Source organism: Bombus affinis, chromosome 1 (assembly GCF_024516045.1).
Source record: "Bombus affinis isolate iyBomAffi1 chromosome 1, iyBomAffi1.2, whole genome shotgun sequence".
NCBI classification, from domain to species: domain Eukaryota; kingdom Metazoa; phylum Arthropoda; class Insecta; order Hymenoptera; family Apidae; genus Bombus; species Bombus affinis.
Genome location: NC_066344.1, coordinates 3,734,617 through 3,754,147, shown reverse-complemented (window position 1 = coordinate 3,754,147; position 19,531 = coordinate 3,734,617). Strand labels below are relative to the sequence as shown.

At 37.2% G+C, this 19,531-nt stretch overlaps 1 protein-coding gene and 1 long non-coding RNA gene across 3 annotated transcripts in view; one reads left to right on the top strand and one right to left on the bottom strand.

Moving 5' to 3' along the window:
* LOC126915615 (UPF0489 protein C5orf22 homolog) overlaps window positions 1-19,531 on the bottom strand; it is a 322,696-nt gene that overhangs the window by 59,692 nt on the left and 243,473 nt on the right. The window lies entirely within an intron of this gene.
* LOC126915663 (uncharacterized) lies at window positions 16,237-18,838 on the top strand. Its single transcript, XR_007710288.1, has 3 exons — window positions 16,237-16,540; window positions 17,879-17,921; window positions 18,042-18,838. It is a non-coding gene; the product is annotated as an uncharacterized LOC126915663 (long non-coding RNA).

The window sequence follows — 19,531 nt, the reverse complement described above, 5'->3', positions numbered from 1 at the left end:
CTATTCGAGTTCCTATTTTCGATTTCTACAGTCAGAAAATTACGATACGACGAAAGTTCTTTCTTGGTAGAAACAATTAAATTCCACATTTCCGGCGAAAAGAATCAGATTGGATATAGGAGCGCGGTATCAGAGCTGGCGAAATCAATTAAATCCAATTTAGCATCAGTTCGAAAATGGAGCGAAAAGACGCGCGGACAATGAACAACTCGCGATCGAGAGCGCGATTCCTTCGAATCGATTAAACGTTCGGTGCACCGTGAAGGGAATACTTGCTAGCAATTAGCCGGAGCGCTAAATGCCTTCTAGTTAATTCAGAGGCCGCAAGAAATCGACGTCTGGAACGGCGACGTTGTCGAGGAAGTAGGAAAAGAACGCGGAGCCTCTTGTTAATGGCTTTCGTCTTGTCACTACCTGTATCCAAGGGAATAAAATTCGTTCCTTGTACGCGTTGCATTCTCACGATCGCGTTTCAGAGGCACCCTCCCCCTCCCCCCTCCTTATAAAAATTCCGCCACGATCGATCGATTCGGTGCAAAATTTAATTCGTTCGTGGGAATTGTTTTTAACTTCTTGCAAACCTTTTTATACCGTTAATCACCGCGTTATCTGATTATTAGACCGCGGATATTTATACATTTTTGCAAAACTTGAAGGCACAAAAATGTACACAATAATTATAATACACAGGAATACATAAAATATATAAAATATCGAAAAAAATGGTATTTATTATAATGTTTGGTATATGAAACTATTTAAACTTCGTTTCTTTATATATGTTCATAAGAATATAGAAATGCATAAAAATTCGTGGTCTACAGATTATTTCGTAACTTAATGGCCGTTTAGAAGAGCGAAGGAATATTTCTTTAAGGCAAGTTTATAATAAGTGAGTTGGATATTTTGCGAATGTAGAGATTTGTAATTCTTGTAAGAAGCGTTATGAAACTTCTGTGAAAATGAATCAACTTCGCTGTGCAACTTTAACGAGCAATTTTAGTTGCGTTGCTCTTAGTAACATTCTTGATATTTGCATATAAAGTTTACCGGCTGTTAACTGAGTTACGCGAGTGGTGTATTCTGTAGAATATTTTTAGAATATAGTTGTATTTCTTGAACATTTCTATGAGCAATGGAAAATTGAAAATCTGTTATTACCTGTTAGCTATTATATAAATAATTATTATTAAGAAAATTACTATCTGAACTATAAATACATAGGAGAAATAAAAAATTGATAAAGAAATAATCCTCGTTATATGAACAGTTAACCATCAATCCTATAACATTATCCATAAACAAAACAATTTTGTCACATGAGAATAGAAATTTGTGATTTTTCATAAAAATTTCATAAGACCTGCAACAGTACATTCTTGAAGATTCGAGTGATTTCTTGCATTTCTTTTTCTTCTCGCACTTATCGCACTTCCTGCACATGATTCTTCCCACATCTTCCGTTCTACTCTTTTTTGCACAATCCAAAGATTGTTCCTTTTATTCTTTACAAGTCGACGATTCTAACGTTGAACTACAGCACTGAACTTACTCCGACTACTTACGCGCCATTAAACATACCTCTACAAAATCTTCCCAAAACACTTACCTACGCTAAACTCCTGATCGTGGATCAAACCTAGCAGTTATCGAACGTTATCAAGACAAGTCACCGGCGACCACGTTAACGAAATTTCATTAACGACACGCGATACGAGAACAGCGAGAAAGATAGATCTAGAACCAGAGGTAACCAGAAATTTGTTGCACTCAGAATCAGCTTATTCAGCGTGCAGAGTCTACCCGACGCTCTCTAAACACGTAGCCGAACCGTGATTTTCGCCTTAGTAATTCGCCCAGGCCAGATTTACCTCGTATCTTCCGCCTTACTCTTCGTTTACATCTCGTTATACGTGCCTGAGAATATTTATTTACCGACTGCTTCTCTGCCTCATCGTTGCCTGTCTCTCCGGTTCCGTTGTCCGCCATCGTTTCTCGGAAAGCCCGCTACAATCGACACGAAGAAGCCTCCAACTGCCTCCTTACCACCTTCATTACAGCGATCCACCGGTAAGACCGCAGAAAACACCGAACCAACTTTCCGCGGCCTTCTTTGCACGAAACACAGCTGAAACACAATACCATTCCTGACCTTTCCCACACCGACTCTGTGGGCTATCCCACTTTTCGACGATTCTTCGGAGAACACCGTAATGCGTTACTGGAAATGACGAGTTCTCGGAATTGGTGATGCGAAAGATCCACCTTGTAGCAATTGTAGACGATGGTTCTAATTGGATGATATTTGAAGTGGATATTTAGGGGATTTTGATGAATTGGAAGCTTTTCAGGATTTTACTCGATTTAGGAATTCAGAGGTATTACTCGATTTGAAGGTTCGATCAATTGGACACTGATGGTTAAGAACGAAGATTTCGATATTTAGGATGAACTGAATGAAATGAATAATCTGGAGATATTTGAGAATTTTGATCAAACTGGAGGTTTCGGAGGCTTCGGATATTGCGTTCTTGGATGGTTTTGATCAGTTTGGAGATTTTTGAGAATTTTAATGGACTTGGAGATTCCGACGATCGAATACCGGCGATAAGACTGCTAACTAGTCTTATGGGTTGAAACGTTTCCCTTCGACACCGAAATCATCGACTTTCGGTTCATCGATTCGCGAACGATTCCCTGCGCGTTTACTGTGCGCGCGATAAACGAGATTACGCTACGAGACACGGCCCCGGTAATTGACAACTGGTAATTATTAAGACCTGAAGGACAGCGAGGGCGTGCAGAAACGAGCACGAGAAGGAAACATTAATCTGCATCGTTGGTTTCACAAGACTGCCAGGCATTAAACGACACAAAACCAGTTCGTCGATCATTAGAATTTCTACATCGTTACTGATGAAAATAATTGACAGTGAGATAATTACGGTCTCTGTCGCGGCGTAATGCGTACAAACAAAAGAGCGGGGACAATTTATTGCACACTTATCGCTCGTGTATCGACCGTCCACTGGTTTATATTATACATGCATATGCATGTGAACACAAATATGCATACTTGCGACGAGAACGAAAGAAGAAAGGAAAAAAGATTAGAAAAAAGAAGGATAACGTTCGCTTGTTGTGCAAACTGTCCGCGAGTGAATATGATTTACGGTGTCGGTGCGTCGATATAAAACGGTTATCCCGCCTGAATGGCAACCTTACCAAGATCAATTTAGATCGAGAAACAGCGCGCGATTACACGGGAATTAATGGATCGTAGCGTCGACTCGACAAACCAATTCCGACTTAATATAGCAATTTCGATGGTGAATTATGAATGAAGGTAACACGTTGCGAGCGTCGAACGTTCAGACCTTCGTGTAATCGTTTCATTTATATTGCTGCGTTATGTCGCTTACAAATGTATCGATGTACATTCGAATTGATTAGAGACGCTTGGTTGTTTCGATTCGTGATAATTGCTATTCGAATCGAGATCCTTGCTCCTTTGAATTCACATCTTCTAAGTAACTCGTGTGGTTGTATGGCCTTTTATGTGGTTGAGAATGTCTCACGGAATTTTGATCGAGAAATTAGCCTACGTGCATTATAGTGAAACGCGAAAGATTAAAAAATAAGGCGAAGATTTTTATGAAATGGAATTGTAAGTTTGTTGCAATTATGATAGCATAAAGTCATGTGACGGATGCACTGATAAAGCCAGTCGTAGTAATAGTCGTCAACCAATTACGTAATAGGCAAATTCGCAAATGTACCTGTCCATGTATCGTTTTATGTTGTACGTCACGTCGTTCAGAATTTACGATCTTTAATAACTTTATATTACTACATTCAAGATGTACATGTTGATTCTGTAGATACTACAAAAGATTAAATAGAACACAGTATTTGAATATTATTCCCAATAAAGCTAAAAATGTTGAAAGTTTCGTTCAAAATTAAATCCGGGACTTGTGTCTGGCAACAATTTGATTTTCCAAGGAGCGTCCACTTGCAAGTTATACAACACGAAGTAAATAATTGGTCGAATATTGATCAACTCAACGATCACCGCAAACAATTCAGCAAACGTAACAATTTCCTTCCACTGCGAAAAAAGGAAAGGGGAAAGAAAAAAGAAACGAAAAGAAAACGAAGGAAGAAGAAACGGCGAAATAATAGGAAAGAAAGTCACGAAAGAGCGTGTTTCAACGCGTTCAGAGCGTGCATTTCCGGAAGCAGCGTCTCGCGGACCGAGATTTACGCCGGCGCGTTCGCCTAAACGCTGAAACGAAGGGAACATTATTCCCGCGGCAGAAACTTCCTTTTAGCGGGGGCCCTGGTAGAAAGTAAAACGATTCCGCAACTTCTTGGCGGAGGAAATAGTCGAGGCAGCCGTTACGACGAAAAGCATTCGCGACCCTGTGGATACGTTGCCATGGCGGGGAACAGGACAGTACCATAGGCGACCATAGGATAAAAAGAGACCAAGCGAGGGCCATTTGTATTCATATGAAAATATTATCTCGCCGCGCGTCCTGCCTCTTCAGGATCGCTATTGGGTTTGCATAGATACTTATGCATGAAGGTAACATTGCCCGGCATTGTTATGCAACCCGCTGTAGATCCTCAATATAGATCCTCGACGCGCGAGCCGCGCTTCCATTCGGATTTCAAGAGCTTCGTCCTCGCCTTCAGAGGATTCATCGTTCCGGGACCAACTTCTAAATCGAAACTCTTGCTCCGTACCACGCTGCAGATTTACATTTTTTTCTGTCCTCCTTTTCTTTCTTTTTTTTCAGGACATCGTGGAAGGAGAAGGAGAAAGAGTTTGGTAAGAACGTGGCAAGTGTGTAGTTTTGGAAATTTGTTTGACGAAGCATAGGACGAATTCTTCGAAAGAGAAGATTTGTGTCTTATGTACTTTTAATGAAATTGGAAAAATAGGTACCTGTGTGGTAATTGTTGTCCACGAAATGTAAATAAACGAAACGTTTCTGTAGCATGATGTTTTGAAGATTTGAAGATAACACTTCCTCCTTTCCTTTCTTTTTTTCAGGACATCGTGGAAGGAGAAGGAGAAAGAGTTTGGTAAGAACGTGGCAAGTGTGTAGTTTTGGAAATTTGTTTGACGAAGCATAGGACGAATTCTTCGAAAGAGAAGATTTGTGTCTTATGTACTTTTAATGAAATTGGAAAAATAGGTACCTGTGTGGTAATTGTTGTCCACGAAATGTAAATAAACGAAATGTTTCTATAGCATGATATTTTGAAGATTTGAAGATAACATTTGTATTAAAATAATATTATAATACATACCGCTTTGACCTAATCTTCGGTGCACTTTCGTAACTAGATTATAATACAAGATGTTTGCATGAAAAGCGCAGATCTTTAATTTCCATTTAATAGTCTTTAATTGCTTCTTGTAGAGGCGTTTATACTCTAAAAGAACAGGATGTATTGCATAATGTAAGAAAATATAATCATTAATGCACCAATTATGAAAATATCGCGATGTAAATGATCGTTACATTGAATGCATTACGTAAATAGAATTAACCTTAATAACGAATAATATCCTCATTTTATAATAATCGTGTGACTTTTTAAATTATTTATAGATATCTTACAACTGCAAAAAATTACGCCTGAAAACAATCAAAAAACCACTTCATCGCTACCTAGTAAATAATACTTGTCATAAATATACATTTTCATATTTTTACGAACATAACTAAACAAATGGAATGTAAATTTGTTTCACGCACCAAATACTGTAATAAGTACTCTATTTTCAATATTTTATACATATATCCTTACATACTATATGCATTGTATGCACTTTTGCACCTTCAAATTGCCCATAAATATCCGCAGTCCGGTCATTAAAAAAAAAAAAAAAAGAAAAAAATGGCTATCCGATCTTTACATTTTTCATTCTCAAGAATAATACAACAGCGTGACCGCTAATCCGCCATTAGCCACGCACCGCCTGAAAATAAATATTCCAACCCCTGAGCTGGCGTTAATTAAATACCAAAGCACTGTTTCTCCTGGCTAGTGCATTGCTATAGACAGGTCAATAAATCTCACGGAAATTACAACGTACAACGAAATTTCAATTCAACTTTCACATATGAACCGGTATTAAGATTTCGATCTTGGAGGGAACGCGGGCACGCGGCTGTTCCTTTTGCGTTCGTTCTTGTTCCGCACGTTTCCGCGATAACGCGATCGCGTTATGCGAGTTTAATGATTTTAGATAAAACTTAATCGCTCGGGAAGATCCTATCGGCACACAGGTGTAGACCCAGGCTCGCGGTACTTGTCGCACGACAAAATTCTAACTTTGTGACGAAGATGAAGTGCACGTTTCATCTGCATAAAACAACGTCACTTCCACCTCTTCGTCGTATACAATTTGTACAAGTCTCGAAGATGATACAGTTACGCGCTAAAAATTGCCGTTTCATCGTGCTGTGTCTCTGTTTTTCTCTCTCTCCTTCTCGTCAACCATTCAATTTTTCTACGTCTTCGAATATAGCCGCAATTTCGCGTTGCTTATTGAATCGATCATGTTGGATTAATGCATTAAATTTGATGAAAACGTTAATCGTTTAGTTAAAATACCGACGCGTGGATGTTGAGCTTTTTGCAATTATTACGGCTCACGCGGAGTACGTATTGTTACTCATGGAATAGGATTAATTGGTAACAACACCTTAAGGGTGATTCTTGTTATTAATGTTTGATGAATGCTAATGCAAATTAATGTGTAAGCTTTTTATATGAAGAAACAACTCCAAAACGTAAAGTAATAGCTTCTCCTTTGATGTTTTTAATCAAATCAAAAATTATCATTTACTGTATTTATTGTACTCGATAGCTGAATCAACAAAATTAAACAAAATCTCTAATTTTCAACACGTTCTTTAATCAAGTTACATATTGCGACTAATACTATGGATAATCTACAGCGAATATGGTTCAGTTAAAACATAGTCAAACATAGTCAACATTAAATAACTTATTTCTTTATTTTTCTTTTCCTTCAGTTAGATCTTCGGACGTAACCGGTTGTTTTCGTTTTCAATCGTGTTATATTAGAATAAAATAATAACATATCATATTTTTCTTCCGTAAAACATTCTGATGCTGAGTTACGAGAGTTCAGATACAGCACACCCTATCGCAATATAAAATCCAAGCGAATCTTCATTTTATTTTTTCACCATTAATTACACCGATCTCGTGAAAGAACATTTTTCGCAAAAAGATGCGGTAAAAGTTGAGAAAGATAGGCAGGAACGAGAACCATTGAAACTTCCGATCGAGATCAGGACCGGTTTAGCAAACGCGGAAAACTTAGTCGTCGCGAATAAAACGATTCGCGAGCTACGCAAACATAAGGCAAGCATTAACCCGCGCACAACCGTTCATCGTATCTCATCGACTCGCATCATCGTGCAACCTTGCGTAAATTCTTAATATAGAGTGGGGTGCAACGGCCAAGTCCTTTGCCCCTCGCCAAGAGTGACTCGAGAGGAACACGTAGTCGTCTTTGAAGAATCCGTTCACCAGTAGCATGTCCAGCGAACCGTTCGTCTACCCTCTTCCCCTTCTCTTATTCGACTTCTTAACAACCAACGTTGCTTTCCTTCTTCTCGTACGCAACACGGTAAGGTGTGATCGGATTTCCAGTTGTCGGAACGCAGAATTCCACTCTGATACTTTAACGTGACGTCGCGTTGACTTAATCGCGTGCACGAATCCGGTTGGGTTCCTGATGGAAACGCGCCCTATTCATTTACATTCCAACGGTGAGCTGTGTGTTGTGTACATGATTTTCATTCAGTTTCGGGGTTTTGCTTCGTTTATTCGCTTCTTTCTTTTTTAAGCTTCTCCTTGGATAGTGGGATGATTCAGATGCTTCGCAAATGATAATTTAATTTTCTATCAAACCAAACACCGTGACATTTATATGAAAAATCTCCATTAAATTTGAAGTAGCAGCGAAAGATGAAAAAAATGTACGAGTTATAAGATCTCGTTATTTTATTGCTCCCTTTAATCCTTTCTTTTTTTATACTACGTCTATGTCAGTGAATATATAGCGTGTGTGCGTGTATGTTCATTTGATTCAATTATTGCGATTGGTGGAATATTAAGCTTTATTATATACTCTAAAATGATTTACACTTACTCGTGAAATTAACAGCTAGAAAAATAAAAACATATAATACTAAATATTAGCATGAACAATTTTCATTGTCATATTATGATTTTATATAGATAAAGGTCTCCTGGAAAATAAAAAAGCAAAATAATAATCTCAATGACTAATCTAAAATCTCTTTCTTTAATCCAATTAACGCAATAGGTCTCACAGTGATAATAAATAGAATTAAACACACTCAACCCGACAACTAATCTCATTCAAATATAATTAATTCGACCAAAAGAATGTTGCAAATTTGCCAACATTTATAAAAGATTACACCTGCAGAATTTTTCTTCTTTCGCGGCTTTTGCTCTTTACTTCCTCCATCCTCCCGTTTCATCGAACGTATATTCCATCGCAAGGGTTCACCGCGGCCAATCAACCCCGGATAACAGCCAGCTTCGTTTCTACGTCCGTTATACAATAGACGTGCACACGGTGTACATGTGCGCGCACGACTGCGTCGGGATGAGCTTCCATACCAATGTATTCCACGTATATACGTGCACGTGCACGTGCATGTGCCTACGAGAGACGGCAACATTTATTGAACCCCCGTATGCCACTATGCAATCAATAATTACGCGGAGCTGGATTAATGTACAGGCTCCGACGAAAGCACTTGTCGGTGTTTGCAATATGAATACGGTATGATTTAGTTTGCTCTTCTCGACGTTTCCATATCATTCGAATGGAGAAAAATGGACATTTCTATGCGCCGCACAGCCAATAATTAGAAATATATCCGAAGATTTTACGCTTTTGTCTTTTTTATAAACGATTTCATTTACATGGTATTATTTCCTGAGGGTTGTAATGGAATAAAAAGGGATACATTTTTCTTTGGAGAACATTTTACACAGTTACTTGGATGGTTACTTTTAAAACGAAGAGGTGGATTAAGAATAATTCGATTGAAAACGAGAATATTAAGTCGATGAGTTTGATTAAGAGTGGAGGTATAAAATTGAAAATTTTGTTTGAAAGCAAAAATATTATTTACTATATTTAATAATGTATAATACCACATTAATTATGATATAGGAATAATTTTTCGAAGATGATCGGAGCTACTGAAAATTTAGGTGAATAGCTCTTTTATTTGCGAATATGTCACTTTTTCTCTTCCAATATTAATCGCTGCTATTAACGAAAGTTTTCCAAGGAATTTCTATGACTACCGCCTATTCAACGTTAGAACTACCAACGACTGAAGTAATAAAACTTAGCGTTAACAAAGATATTTAACAAAGATATTGGAATAAAAGATAAACAATGCAAAATAAATAAGTCAAGAATAAAAGCAAGTGTGTATCCATATACTTTATCTAAAACAATTATTCGAATTCCCAAAACTGTAACGTTGTAAATCTATAAAATTTCTCTGTAAAATGATGAATTAGTCATTTACTATAGTTAGTTCTGACGATAATAATTCCATACGTAGCTGTAAAGTAATACCAAATATACATAGACTTACAACAAAATGTCACGCTAACCTTCTTTATCCAAAAATCTCAACCTTACAGAATTTAGACAAACCAATTTAAAAATTCTTCCATGTACCTGTACATATACAGAGCAAAATATGGTACAATAAAAAATTCGATTAGAAGCGTAATTCCTTGTGACCGTGTTCTTATTCTCTGCTGACAGAGAAAAGGAAGAACGTAATGAAAGGAGGCAAAGCATGAAGGCGAACGAATATAGAGCAAGGATGGTCCGAGGGAGGAAGAAGAAGCGAGAAGGATTCGACCGAAGTATGAGATTACATTACATCCGTGTGGTCTGCGAAAGAAATTCAAGACGGCAATTTCGATTAAATTTAATCTTACGCAGGTTTCGAATCAAACGCAGTGGCGCAATGAAACCGGAGGGGCGGCCGGTTGCCTCTCTCCCATGTAAGTCAGCCATCGGGCCTCGTGGGTCTGAGCTGAGGTTACCTACGATCGTCTTAAAAGGGCGGCCCTTCTCCGGAATCTACGGTTTCATGTGGAATTTCCGATTAAAATTCAGCGCGTCCTTTCGGCGATGTCATTCCGATTTCTCTTAAGAGCTGCCGTACCAGGCCGTTCCACTTCCGGCCACTGCATATAGTAGACTGATAATGTTGCTATAATTGAACTTGGAACGCTATCTTTTAGATAAATATTTTTCTCGTTTATTGGGAAGTTGATGGTTTTGTTACTTAGATCATAGATCTCTGCACAGATTGGTAATATCGATATAATTGAACCTAAAACACTATCTTTTAGATGAGTTGTTTTATCGAAAGTGGGAAGTTGATGCCGTCGTTTTGTATAGAATAATTCATTATTTTTATTTAGACCTCGCGAGGTAAACGAGGTTATTTATATTCGAACGTAATATTTTTACTGTTCGAAGCATTAAGAAAGCTGAACAAACTTTCGAATACTGATTAATACTTGAGCCATACAACCACTCGTTGTATCAAATGTTTGAAATTTTTCTCTACAATATCTACAAATCTACAAAATTACATAGATGAGAGGAATATCATTTATCAGCGAACGAAAGAATTTATACACAAATAAGGAACAAATAGAAAACACTGAAACTTACAGAAGCTTTCGCAATCAACCCCGTCATTTTGACTTCACTAATAATAAAAAGTTTCCATATCTTTACCACAGAACTTGCCAAATTCTCCAACAGCTACCAAACCTTTCGCAGCCTTGTCACAGGTTAACCACAAAATCTTAATTCTCTTTATAAGCATCATCTAGACCTAAAATCATCATATTAATCAAACAGCCTATCGAAACTACAACTCGCAAAGACACATTAATCATACGACAGACCATCCAAAAGGGACTTTATACTCAAAGGATAAAGAAGCCAGTCAAGGATACAGAAGCGGTAAAGAAGGTTCGACCATGCGATGCGCGATGGATGCGATCGATCGTAGCTCGCAACGCATCGATTCGAGACAATGCCAATAAATTTCCAGCTAAACAGCAGCAGGATACGTGATCACGGGTGCAAATGAATCGCCTACGAGAAAAATAACCTGCCAGATCAAAATAAAAGATCGTAAATGGGGGAAAAAAAGAAGAGAGCGAACTATGGAAGGTAGAAAGGTGAGAGGAGGATGAATCCGCGGTGCAGGCTGCGCAGCGCTATTCATTAACCGTCTGCGCGCTGGTAAATCCATAATGACAGGATAAACTAGCTGTTTACAGGTGATTACGCCAATTATCGACGATACTGGGAGAGCGTACGAGACTTGTTTACATTTGACGCAATCCTATGCGGTTCGCGCGCGCACATGCACGCATAATGGCGACGTATGCTCGGCTGCATCCTGGTTGCAGGCCTGGCTTGACCAACCGACAGCTTGTTCGAGGCAATTTATTGCTCGCACGGCACGCTAATCGGCAGACAGAGGAGGGAAGATAGCTTTGACAGCGGAGAGACCAAAGACACGACCGGATGCGCCATAGGGGCCCGCTTCGGTCGTCCATCTGAAGTCGCGCTTCGAAGGTCACTGAACAGACGGTAATGAAATACTAACTGGCCACCAATCTCGTTGGAACGCGTGAAACGAAGCTATAGGGACAGCTTCATCGTAAATCGTCTATGGCAATACCCATGGTGTAACTTTGATTTGCATTTGCCGTTGCTAATATTACTTTCTACCGTGTTATTATCATATATTTGGTGCTTTCACTAGGAATGTTAGCGAAATGTTTGTGGATTTATTGGTATCGTATTATGTCTTTTCGTATTATCGGGTGTTAATTCTGGGATAAAAATTATTCAATGTAAATTTAGCATCCCGAGTTTCGAGAACTTCACGTTATAAGCATTTTACGAATTGCTCGTGTGTGGGATTTATAACAAGGAAAGAAGAAAATTACAAGGGAGATTAAAGAATTTGTACGCAGTTTTTCATCGGTTCATAATCTAACAAGTTATTCATAATTTGTGTTGTAACAAAGGATATATATAATGAACTGCAAGATAACATATTCAGGGAGATTAGAAAAAGAAATGAAATTACTAGTAAATTTGAGACTGTATAAAATCTATGTGGGTTTTAATTAAACGAGATTTTAGTTAATTTAACTATATACCACGTATTTTAATATATAAGTATATACCATTTGTTAAATGTTACATAAACGTGGTAAGGAAAGGAGCTGAAACACTATGGATGATAACGTTAAATCCTGCAAGAGCTTCGATCAGTACTTGTTTCTAGCAATTTATCTTTAGTTCGTAACATATAACAAGTAAAACTTTTCGAGCTACCCTGTAGGGCAGCTTAGTCACTAATCTCGCGAGATTAAGTTGCTGCGTGGCTATAAATTATTGCAAACCTGTGCAACAGATGAGACCATTGGGATGCAATAATTAACATTCTACTGCTAATTTAACTATGTTCTATCCAATGTCCAGCTAATTAATGGTCTAATATGATTCTCTGAGCAACATAACAACCGCAATTATAACGAGCAGTTGAATCCAGTAGATTGTGGTAAACAGCTCACTGTCATCTCTTGAAATAGCTTTGTGTCCCTAGTTGGTGCTTTCAGTGAATATTTTCGTCAACATATTAAATAACACTTGCTCCTTTACTTAACCATTTTATGATTAAATAGTTCATTACATATAACAAAATGTCAATTTAAACATAATAAATAATAAATAGTACAATAGTTTATTGCTATGAAATATGTAAACACATAAGTATTATGTTACAATTCATAGAATGTTAATGAGGTGTAATTGTCGGAACATAAAATAATAAATCTATATTGAATTATTTTTGTTTATGAATCTTTACACTATGACAGTGTTGTTATTATAATAAATGATACGAAAAGATATATACATACGGAATGATACAAATAGCGATGCAGACCTTGATAGAAAACCCAAACTCCAATGAATGTATATAATAAAGTCAATAAAAATTAAATCTTTTTTAATTAAATAAAATAATCTAAGAATTAAACGAATATTAGGTTTCGTTAATACGCACGGAATCTTAATTAACGAACCTTCAATAAATCAACAAAATATAAGTAGAAAATTCTGTTACGCAGACATACTTATTCTACTTATTCTACTATTACTACTCATTCAGAAGTCCAACTCTCGACAATTTAATAAGAATAGAAAAGAGTCAACGTAAAATATTAAAGTAAACGATAAAAGCAAAATCCAAATTTAAACCAGCCGTGCTTTACTTTAATACGTGGAAACTATCTTCACTCGGTGTCAATTAAAATGCCATGGCGAGAAGATCCCGGAAGTAGAGATCGTAGAAGAAGAGCAAGCGGTCCAGCAATGTTCACTCACGTCTCACAGGTGAATTATAATACACCAATTATTATATTTCACAACGTGACGTTATTAAAACTAGATACAGTAAAAGACGTGGCGTTGCTTCAAATTATACTCGATCTCCTTGCTACCAAGAAAAACGAACGAGGACGGGCCACCCTCGTGTTCTATGAACCTTGCGGATGCGGTCATTAAGAACCTTGCAGACGTGTACCATTAATTAAACAGATCTACAAATTCCTTCCATGTTTAATTACCGTAGACGATGTTACGTGCAGCGATGGACATCGATTAGCCCCGTGAGTATTTTTTAAATATTTCGTTCTACTTCGATCCTTTTTATTTACTCGTATAAACAGTTGATTCGATACGAGAAAATTATAATACTCGAATGGTCTCGAAAAACAATGTGTTAGTTAACCGATACGCGAGTAAATTACGCTCGTTTTATATCGCGGGTGTTATAATCTGTTCTCGAAAGCGGAACAGATTCTAGGAACGAAATTGGATAATTGAAGCTGGAAGTCAGATTAAGAACATGATATAGTTATAAATTAGCTGTGATTTCGCTTTACAGCGAATTGAATTGGTAATCGAGGCTGCAAATTTCTTGTCAACGATCCCCGTGAAGCATTAATTGCTCGAGCCGATTACTGAAATGAAAGTCGTTGAACGTTGTCAAGACACGGGGTACAGGAACGCTATTACCGTTAAAACAAACTGATAATTATTATTGAAGATAATGAAGCGAGTGAAGTATGAGGAAATACGATAAACACAAATTGCTCTGCTTTATAGCCAAGTTTCTTGTTTCTTGCTCAAGGTTAGTAAAATTAAATATTAAATTAAGATAATAAATTGGAAGCTCATATCACAGATATCAGATAACGAGAAATTAAATTATATATTAATTACACAGACAGACGAGTTATGGTACCAAGCGATAAATGGAGAGATTTTGAAAATTATACTCCATCGAATTCATGTGTCTTTAGAATATGATACTAAGAACATAAAAACTATAAATAGAGTTATAAAATAACCGAGAAATCGGTGAAATTAAGTTTACGATATTGGAACACATTTTTGTCCGAGCAGGGACGGACCGATATCACTTGAGATTTCACTGCTGAATCAAGAATATGTCATTCGATTTATACCACAAATTTGTACAATAAAAGAAAACTGTTTCTACCACGGTTTAGTATTCTAGTAAATCTCACACACAAATACGCTTAAAAAAAGTCGATGTTTCTAAACAATCTCTACGCAAATGAATCAGCAATCTTAAAAATAATTTAGCAATAAATCTTAAATATCGCTAAGCTATCGAAAATTCGTACAATATTATATTTTTCGCGAAACATGCAAGCGTTCAACAAACAATCGTTTAATGCAAAGCACAAATTTTTCAAATAAAAATCTATTATTTCTTCCAAAATTGACCACCATGATTAATTCGAAATATTCTCAACTATTACAAATATAACTGTTACGCATATTATATTTTTCAAGTAGAAAAAAATCAATATGCCTAAGTAACGCACGCGTCTACCAAACAATCGTTACGAAACGCGTGTACAAAGGTCTTTGCTCCTCCGGTCAGTACACAGGCTCGCGAGCAGCGAGATAGGCCAGACAGTTTCATGGCAAAATAAGAGGACGCGCCTTCATTGGCTTTAATGGGATGGCAAATAGGCGGGCAGGAAATTTGCGCTTTTGAAGGCACCTTCGTGCGCACGAGATAGCACCGCGCAAGAGGGCACGCAGGAAATTCTAAGCAAGATGGCCGCGACGAGATTCCACTGATTCAATAGAAACTATTTGCACTGCCATTAGACGGTCCGTTGGTGTTGGTTGGGCGCCGTGGCCTGTAAACACGGCCACACAAGAATCGAAACGAACTTCGTGCCAGAGAGAGATAAGGAGACAGGCAAAATACTGTCGAACCTTGGTAAGTAGAATTTAAAAATCTTCGAGTTACGGAGGTTCTATCTTATCAAGCTTCTCTGATAAGACAAAATTTCAACGTCTCGGAAGTCAAACTGATCAACTCCACTGTTTATTAGTTCCTTACTCTCCTCGTATGGACGTAAGTGTACCATATTCAATGTTAGAGAAATAAATGATTTGCTTCCATAAGGGTATTCATCGAAGATAGAGTTAGAGCGTTGTACAAACTTTGACATGCAGAGATAAATCGCGGAGATTAGATTTTTCTTTTCAAGATCGAATTAAACAGGTAAAATAACATATCTAATCACGTAGCAAATTATTCAATGTAAAGTAACTTTATATTTCGATTTATAGAAGTTTTCACAGCGGGATGAAAGAGAACGAAGAAACTTGCAGAGGTTTTCGAGTTACCGAGGTTCGACTATACAGCAAACAGGATAAGAGAGAGAGAAAAAGAGAGAGAGAGAGAGAGAGAGAGAGAGGAGTAAAAAAAAAGAAGAAAAAGAAAAAAAGGAACGAGTGGCGTACTTAATGGCTTACACTGTTGCAAGAAGAACTCTAAATTATCGTTGCAACAGGCGTTTCATTACAATTGCTAATAAATGGCACGCGGCGATGGTCGTGCGGGTTTATGCGCTTATGTGCTCATAAGCGCATGCATGCCCCGCTGAAAAGACACCGGCGATGTCTTTATTTCATTTAAAGGCCACGCGAGCTTCCGAGTTTATGAGAATAAATTATGCACACCTTCGGAGGGCCGTTGCTTGCCACCGCCAGGCGAGGCCTTTTGTCTCTCTTTCGCGTCGCGAGAAAAAAAAAACCACATTCCGCGCGTGTCGCGACGCCACGCCGCGAGAATAAAGGCCCTCGCTGTTTAACAGTTCGTCACATTCGTAGCCGTGACTTAATGTCGGACGCGGAGATGCTTCGAACAGGATTCGCCCTTTCAGGCGAGAAACTTTCTTCGTGGTTCGTTAAGAACGTCGCGATAATGATGAAACATCACTCGGTGTTTGGCTTGGATTGCTTCGTCGACGTATCCGGGTAAGTTTCGAGGCGCTGTTTAAACGTTCCGCTATTTAGATTAGAATATCGACAGTGGTTACTATCTTTCAGTACCAAATCTAGAAGAAACGATTTACCAACGAAGAAACTTCGAGAAAGTCAAGTATATAATTTGTATCGAATTTTAATACATTTGTTGTCCCCTTTTGTGGATGATAATATACTAAAATACAAGATAAGAGATACGCTTGAAAATTTTTATTGGCAATGACATTTTGATAACTCGATAATCTAATATAAAATATTGTCAATAGCACTGTGTTGGATAGCTGTACGATCTAGGAAGTACATTAATGAATAGATTTTGAAAAAATTCATACTTTTTATTGGTAGTAACTATATGTATACTGAGATACCAGGTGAATTTTACAAACTTTAGTTGGAAATGAGATCTTGCCAATACTTATCGTGTTTTGGTATAAGATCAAGAAAGTAGAGGTTCCTTTGATAGAGAAATTTTAAGAAGTTTGAGTCATTTGAACTGGAATTTTTACATATTTTGTTGTTCGAGGGTAATAAATATTCGTTTAAGTATAAAATAAAATTTATTTTTAAAATCTTTCATTAGGAATAAAATTTTAATTTCTGGAAAATCTCAATTTGTATGATTCTCATGATTTGCATGATCATTAATAAGACCTTTCAACTGTATTGAATACTATACAAGTTTTTAATTATTCACATTTTTAAAATAATTTTTATGCGAAGTTCGAGAGAACAATAATTATAAGTGATTTTGATAAATGACTGTATCATTAGTTATTTGGACGTCTAGAATGTAGACACTAGTTAATCAAGTCCTAAGATCAATAGACGTTGACGTAATCAAAAATTTCTATCCTAATGATAGCAGTATGGTGGAACAGCCATACTATTACTAATTTATCGAATGAAGTTATTTCCTTCAGTTATTCGCATAATCAGCACCTTGTGGCAAGAAAGCTAACGTTACGAGTAACTACCAGCTTCACTGACATTTACGTATTTAGTCTCTTTCCTTTCGATCCTTTTAAAAGTTCGATTGGATTAACTTATCATATCGTAAAGGAAAAGTAATTCGACCTCAAATATTTGATCTATCGATAATCTAACAAACGATAAATAAATATTAATTATGTTTATAAGAAAGAAATTAACAGTACACTTACAAAATTTCTAACGCTTTAAAAAGATTTCATTTAAAGATTTTTAGGCTTCAAGTTTCTAAATATCTATTATCGATAAGTTATTGGAGAATTAACTTAGATCAAATGGATATCTTCAAATGGATATCTTATCTTATAATAATTTGTAGGATATTTTTCTCATCTTTTATAGAGAAACACAAGATGGAAGATCATCGAAATTCTTTTAAACCTACGTAGGTATACGTACTGTTTCTATTTATTTTTTTTAAACAATCCTCATTCGTTCCTCCACACTATCTTTACCGTACACAATTCCTATTCATTTTTATTTAATTTCTTTTCTCAAATCCTAGCCCTAATTCTTTAATCCAAAAAGAACCACAATTGAACCAAGCTGCTACTTAAATTTCTAAAAGCACAACGGATCGCGTACCGATCATATACAATGGATCCGTTCAATTTCCGGCTTCCTCCTTGGTGGTGGCCGAAATTGCATTTCTCTCGAAGACGTCCCCGAACGTGTCTGCGTACGCCATCTCTGTCACGCTGGGAGGCACAATTTCCGCTCCACTTCCGGAAATGGACCTATTGTCCGATGTAATCGGAAGACAACAATATCGTGGACGAGCGTATCTCTCCCTTCTCTATCTACAGACTACATGCAGCCGTGAATCCGCAGGCTTATTCGCACACACACGCACCAGACTAAGCCTCGTATGCATAGAAAATGACACGCGGTACCGCAATACAGAGGGTGGAAGCCATCGATGAATAATTTCCACGCGACTTGCACGCTCCGGGCAAATTGTTGATGAATTAAGAAAGGAATGTATGAATGCTCGATGCCTTAGGTTTTCTGCTCGAGAAACGTCAAAGAAGATTCCGAGAGAATGTTGCCTCAATGATTGCTATTGTTTGATTAATAGACTGTGGATTATTAGGAGTTTGTGATAAATTTAATGAAATTGCAAAAATCCAGAGTGCATATAACGTAGAAAAGTATATAAAGTATACGTGTTATACTGTGTGTATACGCGAATTCCGCTATCTAAATAATAATACTCTTAAAGAAAACCTTTTTGTAAAAAATTATATGGAAGTAAAGAATACTCTGTCATCGATATCTGCAACGCAGTTGTTGAGGACAGAATTCGACACATTTTCTCTTCTTTACTGATAACATAATTTTACATATGATGCACATGGAATAGCTACAATGGTCTGATATCCTTACGATCAATTTTACGTTTGTACGAACTGAACACTTTATTCTTACGACAACGTTACTCTTGTAGCAAAGAGATGTTTCAACATTCTAAGTAAAATAAATTCGATCTTTATACCAATATGTAAATTATTCTAGAATGTTGTCGAGTAGCATTACTTCCTATCTACCAAGATGTTATCGATCTATAATCTGTATAATTACGATCTATTTTGGTATATCGATGTAACTAAAAGAAGCACGTCGGTTACAATGAAGAAAAAGAAGCTTCGCGATCACGATGTACGAAGAAAAAAAGAGAACCGGTTAAAATGCAAAAGGAACATTCATCGAAACCACTTTCATCCGACGACGATCATCGGTTGACGATCCCGATAATCTCAACGTGATGGTACTTCGATCATATGGACAAGGCGACGTTGTTAAAGCTCGTAAATTCTGAGACATCGATTATCATCCTCTACGAACTAGACACGCGATGTATCTTTTACGATCTACGATAACTATGTATACTCGCATGATGCAAATACAAGCGAGATATTAAAGTGACAGAAAGATGCTCGTGACGAAGATACCACCCAGTAGAGCAGACCAATAGAAACGCACATGATCGCGTTC